Source organism: Chiloscyllium plagiosum, chromosome 13 (assembly GCF_004010195.1).
Source record: "Chiloscyllium plagiosum isolate BGI_BamShark_2017 chromosome 13, ASM401019v2, whole genome shotgun sequence".
NCBI lineage: Eukaryota > Metazoa > Chordata > Chondrichthyes > Orectolobiformes > Hemiscylliidae > Chiloscyllium > Chiloscyllium plagiosum.
This window is the reverse complement of record NC_057722.1, coordinates 7,816,041-7,832,667: the sequence shown is the minus strand read 5'-3', so window position 1 is coordinate 7,832,667 and position 16,627 is coordinate 7,816,041.

Genomic DNA, 16,627 nt, shown 5'->3' with positions numbered 1-16,627 from the left:
TCTTGAAAAATGGCACGTTTTTCAATTCCTGATTGTTGGAACATGACCCTCCTTCACACTGGAACCCATACCCTTGAACTTGAGTCTTATCGCCTCAGGTTATATCATGGGTTAAAAGGGAAAGGATTGAAGGCATTTGTTTTAAATAGTAGTTTTTTTGGTGGGGGTGGGGGGACGGCATGGGTACCAGTGTGGTAGTTGGCATTATTAGAGTGGTGCTGGAAAAGCACATCGGGTCAGGCTGCATCAGGAATTGACCATTATTGATTATTACTGGTGAAGGGCTCCTGCCCAATACGTCGATTTTCCTGCTCTTCGGATGCTGCCTGACCTGCTGTGCTTTTCCAGCACCACTCTAATCTTGACCCTGATCTTCAGCATCTGCAGTCCTGACTTTCGCCTGGTTGGCAGTCTTACCTAGTACTCCTGAGAAGTTCATGATAGGCTTTCATTTCCGCAAGCAGAATTCTTTACAGCGGTTTGATACAACTGAGTGGCCACTACAGAGGGCAATTGAGAACTGACAACACTAGTCTGGGATTGGGGTCATAGAGTCATACAGCACGGAAACAGATCCTTCAGTCAAACTAGTCCATGCTGACCAAGTTTCCCAAACTAAACTAGTCCCACTTGTCTGCCTTTGCTTTCATGTACCTGCCCAAACGTCTTTTAAACGTTGTAAATGCACCCGCATGTACCACTTTCCCTGGCAGTTCATTCCACACAAGCTCCACACCGCCTGATGAAGGAGCAGCACTCCGAAAGCTAGTGCTTCCACATAAACCTGTTGAGAGAAAGTGAGGGCTGCAGATGCTGGAGATCAGAGCTGAAAATGTGTTGCTGGAAAGGCAAAGTAGGTCAGGCAGCATCCAAGGAACAGGAGAATCAACGTTTCGGGCATAAGCCCGAAGAAGAAGGGCTTATGCCCGAAACATAAACCTGTTGGACTATAACCTGGTGTTGTGTGATTTTTAACATTCCAGACAAGAACCAGCTTCTGTGTGAAATAGTAGCCCCTCGGGTCCCTTTGAAATCTTTCTCCTCTCACTTTAAAAATATGCCCCCGGTTTTGAACTCACTCACCCTAGGGAAAAGCTATTCACTTTATCCAAGCATCTCATGACTTTATAAACCTCTGTAAAGTTGCCCTCAAATTCCCGTACTCCAATGAAACTAAATGTACCAGCCTTTCCAGCCTCTCCTCACCACTCAAATGCTACATTCCCAGCAACACCCTGGTAAATCTTTTCTGTGCCCACTCCAATCTAATAATATCCTTCCTGTAACAGGGCAACCAGAACTGGACACAGTACTCCAAAGTGGCCTCACCAATGTACTTTACAACCTCAACATGACTTTCCAATTCCTACACTCAAAGATCTGAGCAATTAAGGCAAGTCTTCTTTACCACTCTGTCTACCTGTGATGCAACTTTCAAAGAACTTTGTACCTGAACCCAAAGGCCTCTCCGTTCAACAACACCATCCAGGGCCCGAACATTAACTGTACAAATCCTCCCCTTGCTTGCTGTACCAAAATGTAATACCTCGCATTTATATAAATTAAATACCATCTGCCATTCCTCAGCCCATTGACTCAGTTGATCAAGATCCCTTTGTAATCTTAGATAACCTTTTTCATGAGTAAACACAACAGTTCGCAGAGTACATCCTGTGTAAAATTTGTAAAAGCATCCATTGCTCAAGGAAAATTTACTGAGGAGAGTTAAACTGAATGTTTAAATAAAACGCCTTAAGAGTGCAAATGTTTCAGGATTCAGCAGTACTGAGTCATCCGTAAAATACCTTGCTGAACCAGTGAAGTTCTGGCAATTCTATGGTCACTTTTATATTTTCCAATTTCCAATGTTTTGGGGAAAAAGTGAATTCAAATAGTGGGAACCGAGTGGACATTTTCTTAATTACAAGCCCAGTAACAATCTGGGATCAAGCAGCAGGAAGGGTAAATGTGTTTGGAATAATTTTTCTGCTTAGAAGGTAAACAGGCTGTTGGTTAGATCAGAGTGGTGCTGGAAAAGCACAGCAGGATCCGAGGAGCAGGAAAATCGACGTTCCGGGCAAAAGCCCTTCATCATGATGCTTTTCCATCACCACTCTGATCTAAACTCTGGTTTCCAGCATCTGTAGTCCTCACTTTTGCCTGGTAAACAGGCTGGTCAGCTTGAATGATCTGTCTCAGTATTGTAACTTCCACGTAGTATAAACTGTGAGGATTGAAGGGAGACTGGAAATTGTGGATGTTTTGACAGAGTCAACGGGGAGTTGGATTGCAAATGCACTACCTGGAGTAGTTGTAAAAGCAGATTTTATGATGCCTTTCTAAAGGAAAGTTACGTGGTGGAAGAGGGGGTGGAAATGCAGCACTGTGGGGAAAGATTAAGGGGAGTGGATCTAAATTGATTCTCTTTCAAAGAGCTTGCCTTAGTGTATTGGGCTGAATGGCCTCCTTCCATCCTGTATGATTCTATGATAACTGATTTGTACCGGAACATTCATTTGTTTACTGTGGGGGTCTCACACTTGATGAAAGACCACCCTTAGAGATCTGTCATAAAGCAACTTCATTTGTGCGTTTTTCAGATGAGACCCAAGACCCACCCTCAAATGGACATTATAAGATCTTCAGGCACTACTTGGAAGATGCATTTCCCCCAGATGCCCTGAATAACATTTATCACTACATTAACAGCACTGAATTAATGATCTAGTTATTACCACATTGCCATTTTTGAGCTTGTGCTGAATCGACCATGTTACAACAGAGGTATCAGTCCAAAACCTGGCTGTCATTGATACTGCTGTGGTAAATTCAATGTAAATGCAAATATTTCTTCCCTCCAGTCCAGCAAACTACAATAGATGCACAGTATGCAAAGAATGCACAAACTGATGCACAACAGTATGTACAAAAACTCTACAACGAGCAGCCAGTCTGTCCCATCTCGTTCCTGTGTAAGGGGCTAAGCCTGACTGTGTGATATGTTCCTGAAATGCTGCACTCATCATCTCAGGAAGTGATGCAACCTCACATGATCTTACTGTTTCTGGCAGCCTCCTGCCAAGATGCCGTCAATGTAAGATGTTTCTGAAATAAAGGAGCACAATCAGACCAAGAATATGAAAAGCAGCTTCTGATCTCTTCTCGCTCTAAATAATATACCTGCACTGCCACATGTCCCATGTAGACCTGTATACTGCTTGTTGCAACCAAGACGTGTTTCTTCTCATTCCGTGCACTGCAACTCAAATGATGTTGCTTCTTCGAACTCACTCCTCAGTGCATGCACTAGAGTTGCCACAAATGGAAAAGGAGTAAGTGAGGTCTGCAGATGCTGGAGATCAGAGTTGACAGTGTGGTGCTGGAGAAGCACAGCAGGTCAGGCAGCATCCAAGGGGCAGGGGAATCGACGATTCAGGGCAGAGCCCTTCATCACTTAAATATCCACCCCTTTTCTGGATGAAGGGCTCCAGACCGAAATGTCGATTCTCCTGCTTCTCGGATGCGGCCTGACTTGCTGTGCTTTTCTAGCAACACGCTCTCAACACAAATGGAGAAGGATGCAGAGCTACTGGTACTGCTGGGCAGACTGCTCTTCTGGGTCAACATATGGCAGAAAAAAGGTGGATGTTCAAGTGCAAATCTCAAACAGAGCCTGTATTGCAAAGTATTAACCATACCAGTGGTTACTTCTCCAACAAGTCATGTTCTGTATGAGGTGATAACATGGCGTCCTGTTGATCTTCAAATTGATATAAAGATCCCAAGGCATTACTCATAAAATGGTAGCGGCTAGCTATCTCCCTGGTCCCCTGTCTAATCTTTTTCTGTCAATCAACATTGCTAAAACAGGCTGTCCAGTCAAATTATATTTTGCATCAATTGCCTGCTCTGTTCCTGCATTACAACAGTCAATGCACTTCACAAGTAAAAAGGGGTTGTAAAAAGGGTGTTATAAAAATACACATCCTTTCTTGTTTTAAAAGCAAGCCTTTGTTGTTCATTGCAATCCGTGTGCTGGAAAGAACAGGACTCCTTTAAAATTTCCATTTCCCAAAAAAAAGACCCTTTGGATGAAAGGTCCTATCAGTTATCATTTTCTTTCCCAGATGTCGTTAGCAATGAGTTTTGATTGACAGGTCAGAGTGTGAGTAATATAGAGATTTTACAAGTGATCACTTTAAATTCAATTTAGCAAACTTTTCATTTTGATATCTTGAGAACCAAATGTGGTTTAATCATAATTTTCACTGGAACTAGTTATTTTAGTGATATCATTAATAATAAAAAAGATAATCTGGCTATAAATAATTAGAAAATTAATTTTAAAAAACCAATTGCTTAATTTCTATCAGTCTGCAAGTTTGCAAGTTTGTAAATTGATTTAGAAAACTATTTATTAATTTTAAAATGTTCTTATACATTTTCTGCATTCACTCTGAGATTGATCTATTAATTTTGAAATTGATGTATGGACATGATTTCTCATACTCTGATTAAATTAGTAGATGAAACCTTATTTATTGCTCACCTCTGTTTAAATAGACATGATGTTACAGCTTCAATTCAGGTTCTTTGTCTCACTTTTACAAGTTCACTCTCTGGTATTGTGAACTGTTGACATCTCCTGTTGGAGACCAATTACCATGAAAGTCTACTGAGTTGCATCTTTGAGAAACTCACCAAACTGATGTGTCAACTGTTGTAGAACTTGACAATTAATAATGAGGACTAATGACCACTTTGACATGCTAGTAACCAGAAAGCTTGACTTACGAATATCTCGGTTTTCTGCCAACATGCGAACTCACAAATAGTCACAACCACCTGCCCCCATGTCGACATTGCAAGCGTTACAGCAAGATCCCAAAAAGGCACCAAATGACCGCTCAATCTGTCATTGATAGTACTAGTCATGAGGGGAATGTTGGCTGGAACATTGGAGGAGGATCCCCTTGCTCTTCTTCAAAAGGTGTCACCACATTTAATGATCCAGGAAGCTGACTCCTGAGTTTAATGCCCTATCCAAACGACAGCTCCTCGCAGAGAATCACAGAAATGTTACGATACAGAAGAAGGCTGATCAGCACTTTGCATCAGCACTGGCTCTCTGACTGACGCATATGACTTTGTGCCATTCTCCTTATCACCATAACCCTGAACAATATTTCCATTTCAATAATTATCCGATGCCCTCTTGACTGCCTCAGTTGAACCTGCCTCCACCACATTTCCAGGCAGTGTTCCTACACTCCAGTTACTCACTCAGTGGCAAAAAATTTCCTCGCATCACTTTTGCCCCTTTTGCAAATTACCTTATATTGGTGCCCATTGATTCTTAACCCTTTTACAGGAGGGAACAGTGTCTCACTATCTACTGTGGCAAGTTCCCTCATGATTTTCAAAACTTCTATCAAATCTTCTCTTAGCCTTCTCAAGGACAATAGTCCCAATTCCTCGCACCTATTTTCATAACTCTGGAACAAATCTTGTAAAGTTTTCCGCATTCTCTCCAATGTATTCAGCATGCTTCCTAGAGTCGGATGTCCTGACCTATAGGCCTATTCCAAATGTTTGGAGGAGGAATAGTGGGCTGAATGGCCTACTCCTGTTCCAATGCTCCTACATGGTTCACATCATTCCTAAGAGCTTCTTTTCTTCTTGAAGTGGACAGTTCATGCTGTTGAGAGCTCGTCAGAATACATTGTAAGAATATCCCACACTGTTCTTTACAATATGCCAGTCTAGACTTGAGTAATTAAAGTCTGCCTTTATAACAACATTGTAATGTTTGTACCTTTCTCTAATTTTCTTGTAGTTTGTTCCTCTATGTCTTCCCCTCAGTTGGTGGTCTGTAGGCCACACTGAGAAATGTAATTGCACTCTTTTGTTCCTTAGTTTTATCCAGATCAACTCGCTCCTTGAATCCTTTGGGACACCCACTTTGTACAGATGACAACACTCACCTCAACAAATACTGCACTATTCTTTCTTTTTCCTTTAATGTCTTTTCTAAAGACTTTATAACCAGGAATATTTAACACCCAGTTATATCCTTCCTTCACTTATGTCGCTATTATAGCTACAACAACATAAATATGCAGACAATCTGCATCAGGCTTATTGTCTGTGCTCATAGAATAGGCGAAGGTGGGTACTGCAGATGCTGGAGATTAGAGTCAAGATTAGAGTGGTGTTGGAAAAGCTCAGCAGGTCAGGCAGCATCCAAGGCACAGGAAAATTGATGAAGGTGGAGAAACGTCAATTTTCCTGCTCCTCGGATGCCGTCTGACCTGCTGTGCTTTTCCAGCACCTCTCTAATCCATGCTTATACAATCCCTACAATGTGGAAACAAGCCATTCAGCCCATTGAGTTCAAAGCAACCCTCTAGAGAGCATTCCACCCAGACATTACCTTACCCTATCCTTGTAACCCTATGTTTCCCATGGCTAATGCACCTAGTCTGCACATCCCTGCATGCTATTGGCAATTCAGCATGGCCAATCTATCTAACCTGCACATCATTGGACTGTAGAAGAAAACCAGAGTACCCAGAGGAAACCCACACAGATGTGGGGAGAACATTCAAACTCCACACAGACTGTCACCCAAGGCTGGAATTGAACCCAGGTCCCTGGTGCAATCAGGCAACAGTGCTAATCACTGAGTCACATATGTGCAGTGTAACATTGAGTTAGTTAACACTGAGCAAAGCTCTCAGGATGAGTCTTCTTCCCTGGTTTAGCTGGAGAAGACACTGATAAACCACCTTTGTGAACATTTACAGTCCATGTAGTAAAGGTACTCCCCACAATGGTATTTGATATGGAGTTCCAGGATTTCAACTCAGTAATAATGCACCAGTTGTGAGCAGGAGAGAAATTGAGTTAAAGGAAAAGGAAAAGGATGTTATCTTGAATAACTACTGACATTATGAGCATAACAGATCAACTGAGTTTGGGAAATGAACTGTAACATCTGAATTGCAAGCTTTTGGAAACCATGTTTTGACCTTAGGCACTCAGCTAGTGATGTATCTGCCCATTGCAGAACGCACTCAAATTTTATCCTGCTCAGGGAGTGAGTTTGACTGACTCTGGCACTAAAAGAGTAGATTAACCCAATCATCATTAAATTTCACAGAAGGAGGCTACTTGCACCAATTTGCTGGTGTTGGCTCTCCAAGCAAGCTAACAGGATTGTCCTACTCTTCTGTTCTTTACCATAGCTCGGCAAGTTTCCTCTCTTATGTCATGGGAAGGCATTGGTTTCAGTGCGTTGAGAATAAACAGTGTATAAATGAAAAAAAGGAACATTTGGGGTTAGAATATCTTTAGGAAGGATGGAATGAGCAAGAATGAAGATGGAGTGGTGAGGAAACGTCAACTCACTACGGAGAAAACTGATATGGTGAAAATGCCAGTAAAAGCAATTTTTATATTATTTGGGGTTATACAACAGACCCTTTAATTATCTGTGAGATACTTCAGACCAACAAGATACTGTTTCAGGAGATTTTAACAAATCTCTCTTACACAGAATCCCTACATCATAGAGGCAGGCTATTTGGCCCACACCGACCTTCTGAAGAGCATCCCACCCAGACCCATCCCCACCCCTCAGCATTGTCCATGATCAATCCACCTATCCTTGGACACTATGGGCAACTTAGCATGGCCAATCCACCTAACCTGCATATCTTGGACTGTGGGAGGAAACCGGAGCACCCAGAGAAAACCCAAGCAGACACGGGGAGAATGTGCAAACTCCTCACAGATAGTCACCTAAGAGTGGAATCGAACCCGGGTCCCTGGCGATGTGAGGCAGCAGTGCTAACCACTGAGCCACCATGCTACCCAGAAGACTGTTCAATGAGAGAGTCATTAGAAAAAGGAATGGAATGACTCAATTGGGGACAGGATTTCTTGTTCGAGATATGCTTGTCTGTATTCTTATGTGGGATTTGGGCATCATAGGCAAGACCAGCATTTTGTTGCCCATTCTCCTTCTCCCTTGAACTAAGTGGTTTGCGAATCCATTTCAGAGGGCTGTGAAGAGACGACCATATTCCCATGGGTCTTGAGCTGATGTGGATGGTGATCCATCTGTTGGTGCATTCATTCCACTGTCAAACACGAGGGGGTAATTTCTGAGATGCCTCAGGTAATTCTGAAACAAGGCATTGCGCCTCTTGAATATATGAACTGGACGCCGCAGCCCGTTACAGGATTTCTCTGGTGCCTGGAAAGACCTGATCTCAGGTCTACTTCACACAGGATTCTTTGTAGGCTCTCACCAAAGATTGTTTTTGTTAAGGGCAAAAACGACAATTTCCTATGAAACCAGAAAATGTGCTTACCAGCAGAGGCAATGTAATCGACAATCACATCCCTCTTCTTCGAGCTTCCTGCCAATCATTCTAGTGTCACTGAGACCCAACCCATTGACAACTCCCAGAGATGCTACCAACTCAAAGTTGGTGTTTCTTATTAAATAGTGGAGACATGATACAGCCAACTCACCTTTCATACTCAGGTCTGACCAATTTCCATTCGTCCTCAGACCCAGCTGTTTCAGTGCATATGCACTAACTTCTACAATCAAACAAGATACTCAGGATAAGGAAGTCTTGGTTTAGAAATTAAACCCTATTATACTTTTATTGGGAAAATCGGGTGAGTTGGAAGAGCGAAGGGGTTTTGAGAATCTTGGTTTATAAAACATTAAAATCAGCATCTCAATGGTTAAAGTTGCTGAAGAAAGCTAATGGAATCTTGATTTCTGGCTGATTTCATCGCTTAAACAATAAGGGAAGGAAGACCCACAACTTGTAAATGAATTTTTTTAAAAAGTTACATGTTATTAAGAATTTAAGTAAGATTAAGTAAGGTCACAGTTAAAATCTTCCAGGGAGGAGGCAGAGACAATGGAGAGGATACTGTGCCAATTCAGCAGGATATGACACCTGTTCTGTTACTGCTGTTACACCTGAATATTGGCATAGGTAAACATTAATTTTCACCTCTGTGCTTTTTGTATTTATCTACACTGATGGAAGCTGTCATCACTATTGTGCTGTGAACAAAGGGTTACATAGCCAGAGGCAGACTCACTGTTTGGAAATATGTTGCAATCTGCAGCTTCGGGTTTTGACATTTGGCACACACAATGCATTTCTTTATGTAAGTGATATGTGGATAACATCACTGATCCTGTGGTCCCAGTCAGAAGCTGTGTTCAAAGGAAGCAGCAGATACTTCCTACTCATTTAGTGTCATTGATTTTCTGTTCAAATCCTTCCATAGCCATCTCCTCCCATTGGCTATAGACAACTCCAGTCCCACAACTTTCCAAAGAGTCTGTGTGCTTCCAATTTTGACCTTTTGTGCATCTCTTCAATACTCTTCACCCCATCATTGCAGGCTGTACCTTTAGCTGTCTAGAAATTAATCCCTGGAACTGTCTCTTTAGAGCTCTCTCTGTGTCGACAACTCTCTCTCTCCCTCTGTCATGTGCCTTTAAGATATTGCTTAAAATCTATTTCTTCTTCCCAGGTTTTTGTTACTCACTTTACATTCTCCTTCCATGATCTGATGACAAGCTCTTTCTGATAATAGTCCTGTGAAGTGACCAGCATCATTTTACAATGTTAAAGATTTATATTGCTCATGTTGCTTTCGTGAAGAAGCCAATAGCACTGGAAAACATGAGATTGGTGAATTTACCTGGGGCACCCACTTAAATTAGAAAAAGATGTTTTTACAAAGAACAGCATATTTCTGCTTTTTGTTGCACTTCAGTCCCACGCTCCTGATCTTCGGGCACCTGGTATGGAGGAGGGAGGGCAGGTCTGAAGACCCCCTAGTGGGTGTGCTCCTGGGCCTGGCCAAACTGGCCATAAATGGAAACTGAATAAAGATTCATGCACCTTGTGTCCTTCACTGTGTCTCACACCTGCACACACACACCATGGGTGCTGGGGGAAAAATTAAGCACTACCACAGTTAGGTGGGAGTGTGGGGTTAGAAAGAAAAAGGAAAAAAAAAGCATTTCAGTTTATAGAGAGGAATTTAACACTTATAACTTGCCTTTAATTATTCACTTCAACTTGAAACTGTTAATGTCTAATGATATTATGACTACAGAAATGTATTAATTGTAAAGCTGAGATAATAATTTAAGGGCAATTTAAGGGATATAGGCCATTCAGGCCATTGGGTCCTCAACAACCCTCCAAAGAGCATCTGACCCAAAACACAGCCCTACCCTAACCATGCATTTCCCATGTCTAATCCACTTAGCCTGCACATCCCTGGGCACTATGAGCAATTTAGCATGGTGAATCCACCTAACCTGTGGGAGGAAACCCAGGCAAAATGTACAAATTCCACATAGCCAGTTGCCTGAGGGTGAAATCAAACCCAGGTCCCTGGCTCAGTGAGGCAGCAGCGCTAACCACTGACCCACCATGCCACCCATGTCATGAGAGAAAGAAAGTATGAAAGAAAATAAAGCAGGTCAGGGTGTACCATTGGGATTTGTAGCATAAAACACCATTTTGTAAGGCAAATTTAGACTTTGTTCCTCTTGTCCCATGTCGGACTATATGCAGCAACTCCATCACTCCATTAGCAAGTCCACCACAATCTCTATTGCTGCAGTACAGGTGGTGATCCACTTTTGAAGATCCTCCTTAAATATACTTCACTGAGTCTTTAACCAATCACTCTTCCTTTCCCATCTGTGTCCATTTGACTGCTACTTTGGAAGTATGTATATCTGGGAAGTGAAATACATGTCCTGCTAGTCTCAGTCATCTCTAAGTCACTATGTCCTGTAGACACCTCTGACCAGTCCTATGTTGCACTTTTCCATTGGTGATGTCTTTCCAGTTAAGTCCAGGTCTTGCATAGGCCATGTTCTTGGAAGATGTCCAACATGCCTTTTCTATTTCTTTCCATATCTCACTGGCATAGAGTGCTGTTAGTCCTCTCATACATTAGTGACGAGATTTCTCTGCACCTTCTCTGTAGCTATTACACTATATTCTGCATTCTGTTCTATTACCACAACGTGTTTATGTAAAGATTGATTTGCCTGGATAGCATGCAATACAATACTTTTCACTGTATCTCGGTACATGTGACAATAATAAATAAATTAAATTCTATATACACATAGAGTCACAGCCTCACGGCTATTTTGATGGTGTGTTAAATAGATTAGATGAGAATCCCGACAGTGTGGAAACAAGCCCTTCAGCCCAACAAGTCCACACTGACCCTCCAAAGAGTAACCTATGCAAATCCATTCCCCTACACTATCTTTACCCTTGACTAATGCACCTAGTCTACACATCCCTGATGGCCCTGCTTGGCCCTCTGCTTGGCCCTCTCACAGCTGGAATGTAGACCAACCTTTACTTTGAAGGCTGGTTGTCATACTTGGAGCATGTACAATTGTTTTTACCAACAAGATGATGTCATTTGTGACATCTAGGGTTGACCAACAGCTGGTGTTGTCAAGGGATACCAAAGCCTACACCAACTGTTGGCTTCCCCATGATGAAATCAATAACCATGAGGCAATGGAAGGCAAGAGTTTACAGTGCTCCTGTGATGATGTTGAAGGAATCTGTAGTGTTTATGCTGGCCTTGACACAGGCATTGAAGTTGTGGTATAAGGCTCTAAAGATGTGAGTAACTTAGCTGGGATCCCATATGGTCTTGTGGTATAACAGAGTGACTGTTAATAGTTCCTGTTGAAAGCCTTTTTTGAAATCAGTGAAGTTGATAAGTGCCACCTGACAGCCTGGAATATAGGAACAAAAGTAGGCCAATAGGCGCATAAAGGCGCATGATCGTCCTGAGCTTAAAGATATTCTCGCTGCATGACACCACCTTGGTAAGCTGCCTGTATCTCATGAAGAACACAATCAATCTGTTGAAGAGTAGACCTTGCCAGGTACTGATACTGTTTCACCTGACCAGCTGTTGCACTCATTGTATGTGAAAAGCACTCTATCATGCTGAAATGTTGGTAACCTATTCACAACTAATTCTACTGCCTGAACTCTCATCGCACGTATTGCCTTGACCTCAGTTGCTTTCTCATGACTCCCTTGAAAGGTATTGTGCTTCCAACCTTGACCACCCCTGAAGGCAAAAAAGATTCAAAGCTCCTCCAACTTTCTGTGAGAATGAGGTGCTCCAAAAGCTTCACTTAACGCCCTCAGTTAAAAAGTTAGAGTCTTGCACAGAGAAAGCATTTAATACATACATTTTAGTCCACTACTTAAGTGTCCTTAAACTTGGTCACCTCTTGACTGCCACAAAGTCCACTTTGTCATGGCCAGGGTAAGTGAAGCTGTGTGCTGTGTATGGTGAGAAGAGTTTTCTCACAGAGGATCATGATTCTGGAACTTTGTCCCCAAGCAGCAGTGGAAACAGAGCCTTTCAACTTTTTTTTAATGCAGGGATGGATAGTTTCCTAATTAGCAAAAGGGTGAAAGCTTATCAGGGGCAGGGGTGGCAATGTGGAACAATCACATCAGCCATGATTTTATTGAATGGTGGGCATGTTAGAGGGGCTGAGTGCCTGTTCTGTTCCTATCTTTGAAGTCTGTGTCACAGGTAGACAGGATGGTTAAGAAGGCATTTAGCATGCTTGCCTTTATTGCGCAGTCCTTTGACTATAGAAATTGGAGCGTTATGTTGAGGTTGTACAGAATGTTGGGTGAGACCTCTTCTGGAGTGCTGTGTCCAGTTCTGGTCACCCGGTTTTGGAAGGATATTATTAAACTGGAGAGAGTTCAGAAGAGATTTTCTGGGATGTTACCAAGACTGGAAGGTTTGAGTTATAAAGAAAGGCTGGATAAGCTAGGACTTTTTTCACTGGAGCTTGGGAGGTCGAGAGGTGGCTTTAAAAAAGTTTATAAAATCATGAGGGATATTGATAGGATTAATAGTCATGTCTTTTCCCTAGGTTAGGGATTTCAAGATTAGGGGATACATTTTTAAGGTGAGAGGGGGCAAATTTTCGACACAGAGGGTGGTTCGCATGTGTTATGAACTTCCAGAGGAAGTGGTGGATGTGGGTACAGTTACAACATGTAAAAGACATTTGGGTCAGTACATAAACAAGAAAGGTTTGGAGAGATATAGGCCAGGAGTGAGCAGGTGGGACCATTCAGTTTAGGATTATGTTCAGCATGGACTGGTTGGACCACAGGGTCTGTTTCCATGCTGTATGACTAAGGGGCAGCAGAGACTTTGGATTTACAACAGGTGGGAGTCTTTTAAATATAGATGAATGAACCTCAGTGTTGATGCTCTTAGATGTTCAGATGTAATCAAATTATCAGTAGGATATTTGGGTACATGTGTAGGGATGAGGAATTAGAAAGAAACTTCCATGACATCACATCAGAGGCAAAGAAGTGAACATTATTTTTATTCATTGTACTAATGAAAAAACAAGTATAAGCTTTGTGTCATGATAAATAAAACACAAAGCTTGGCAGTTTACTGTCACTCATCGACAGCTGATGTATTCTCCATGGCAATACCTCCATCTATCAGAGTCCACTTGCCAAGCAATCGACACTCATGTCTCAAACTATATCACTGTTGTTTTTGCTTTAATTTTGTACTCCTTATGAATTATCCCACAAGATGGAAAGCATTGACAAAGTATCTGTTTTCAGCAATACATAATTATATTTGCTCACCTCACACACCAATGACAAATAAGTGCCTGTCTGGAAAATTAGGGAACCGTTACTGTCTATTTGTTTAGGATGTGATTTTCTGCAGTGAAAGGATAACAATGGAGAACCCTTTTCACTTATTTATTTGGTTCTTCTTGCCCTGCTGCATAAAATTCAAGGGGCAGTGGCAAAGTGGAGAAGAAATTGACTGAGGGACAGAATACAGTGTCTTATAATTCGCGAGAGAATAGGCAGCATTTGTGGACGGAGAAAAAGAATTATCGTTTCAGTTCGATGGCCTGATATTTCTTGGAAGAATACTTGTGGTCCTTCCAAGAGTGATTTCCCTGAAGCTTTTCATGCTTATAAATTTTCTCCTGAACAGGACAAGGCTTTCAAACTGCAAGTTATGGCACCAGCCTTTAATGGCTACTATTGCCATCTATCATTTTAAAGCAAATTCAATAACCTGTACTTGTTGATATTGTTAAGCTAACATTTTGGAAAGCCTGCATTTTCTCAAAACATGGGCTCCTCCCCTAAGGACCGGCATCTTGGGGGTGAGGAAGGTTTGGTTCAACTAAGTTTACTGAAAACACTTCAATCTTTTGTTTGCCCACCGCATTACTAATATAGTTCTGACTGTAACAAAATAAATTGCATTTCTAATCCACAGCAATAATACTGAAGACCGATGCTCCAATGATTGCAGCGAAACCGTTCCAATACCGTTACAACACTGGCATGAACCCAGCAATGTGGGTACTGCCCCATCCAAATGAGAACAGGCTAAATCCAAACCACTCAAACAGCAGCCTACCAGTCCACTCTCAATCATCTTCAAAGTGATAAAAGGTGCCGTTAAAAGTGTTAACAAGTAGCACTTACCCAACAATAATTTGGTCACTGGCACTCTGGGTGGAATCTGACCAGGCTTGGAGTGATATGGACGTTGCCAGGTTGTGTGGCAGAATTGAGTGAGATCTTTCCTCCTCTTGTGTGCTTCTCATAAGCGGCCTGGTGAGATTCTCAAAAGGCAGCAGTGAGCTGTCAACTGATGCTCGTTATTGCTTGTTAAACATCTTGCTAACAACTCGACTTTGTCACATATATACTCCAATTGTGATCTAACCGAACTCACCAAACAAACTAGCCATCCAGCCAAACTAGACATGGAAACCAGAGTGGATTCACTTCGAGCGCAACTCACCGTTCCTCCAAACGTTTTCCAGGTTGCTCAAACTGTAGAGGAGGGCATGACTTGCAATCACCACCTGAACGTCCCCAACTATGATATATTGAACATTTCAGTTGCATGACACTGTAATCTTTTGCTATAAATTCTGTGACTTATGATCCTGCTCCAGTTACCTGATGAAGGAGCAGCGCTCCAAAAGCTAGTGCTTCCAAATAAACCTGTTGGAGTATAACCTGGTGTTGTGTGATTTTTAAATATGCCTTCTTAACCACTCTATTGACCTGTGTTGCCACCTTAAGGGTACAGTGGACCTGAACACCCAGATCTCTTTGTACATCAATTTTCCCCCATTTATTGTATAATTCGCCCTTGAATTGGATCTTCCAAAATGTATCACCTCGCATTTGCCTGGATTGAACTCCATCTGCCATTTCTCTGCCCATCTCTCCAATCTATCTATATTCTGCTGTATTCTCTGACAGTCCCCTTCACTATCTGCTACTTCACCAATCTTAGTGTCATCTGAAAACTTGCTATTCAGACCACCTGTACCTTCCTTCAGATCATTTACATCCATCACAAACAATAGTGGTCCCAGCATGGATCCCTGTGGAACTCTAAAGGTCACAATTCTCCATTTTGAGAAACTTCCTTCCAGAGTACTCTCTGTCTCTTGTTGCCCAGACAGTTCTCTACCCATCTTGCTAGTACACCTTGGACACGATGAGACTTCAACTTTCTCCATCAGCCTACCATGGGGAACCTTATCAAATGCCTTACTGAAGTCCATATATATGACATTTCCAGCCCTCTCCTCACCAATCAATTTTGTCACTTCCTCAATGAATTCTATTAAGTTGGTAAGACATCACTTTCCCTCCACAAAACCATGTTGCTTATCACTGATTAGCTCATTTTCTTCTGAATATAAGTAGATTCTCAGTATCTTCTCCAGAAGCTTCCCTACCACTGACATCAGGCTCACTGGTCTAAAATCACCTGGATTATCCCTTCTTCCCTTCTTAAGCAAGGGGACAACATTAGCAATTCTCCAGTCCTCCAGGACCTCACTCATGTTCAAGGATGCTATTAATGTCCTAGCTATTTCCTCTCTCACTTCCCTCAATAACCTGGGACAGATCCCATCCGGACCTGTGCAGATGTATGCCTGGTTGCTCATTGGGACAAATCTATAGGGTCATTTCTTTCCACTTGACAGCCTTCCATTTTGTGAGACTAAGATTTGAGCGGTGGTGGTCAACGAAGCCAATATTTATCTCTCAACAGCCAATTTATCTCTCGTTCAGCAAAAAAAGAGGTTTTCAGCTCATGTTGCTGTGCTTGTTGTGGGATTTTGCTGTGCACATATTGCCAGTTCATTTCCTCATGTAAACACAGTGAGTACATTTCAAAAGGCCAGAAGTAGGGGATGTAGTCTGTGAAATAGGGCCAGACCATTCAGGAGCTATGGTAGGAAGCAATTCTACACACAAAGGCTGGTAGATGTTTGGAACTCGCTTCCAAAAATAGCAGTGGATCAGTTTTAAATATTTAAATTGGAGATAAACAAATCATTGTCAAGCAAAGATTAAACAATGGTCCAAAGGTAGGTATGTGTGGAGTTAGGCCATTGACCAGCTACAGGGATTCAAACCTGGATCCCCAGACATTAGTTAGGTCTCTGATTTAGCAGTCCAATGAT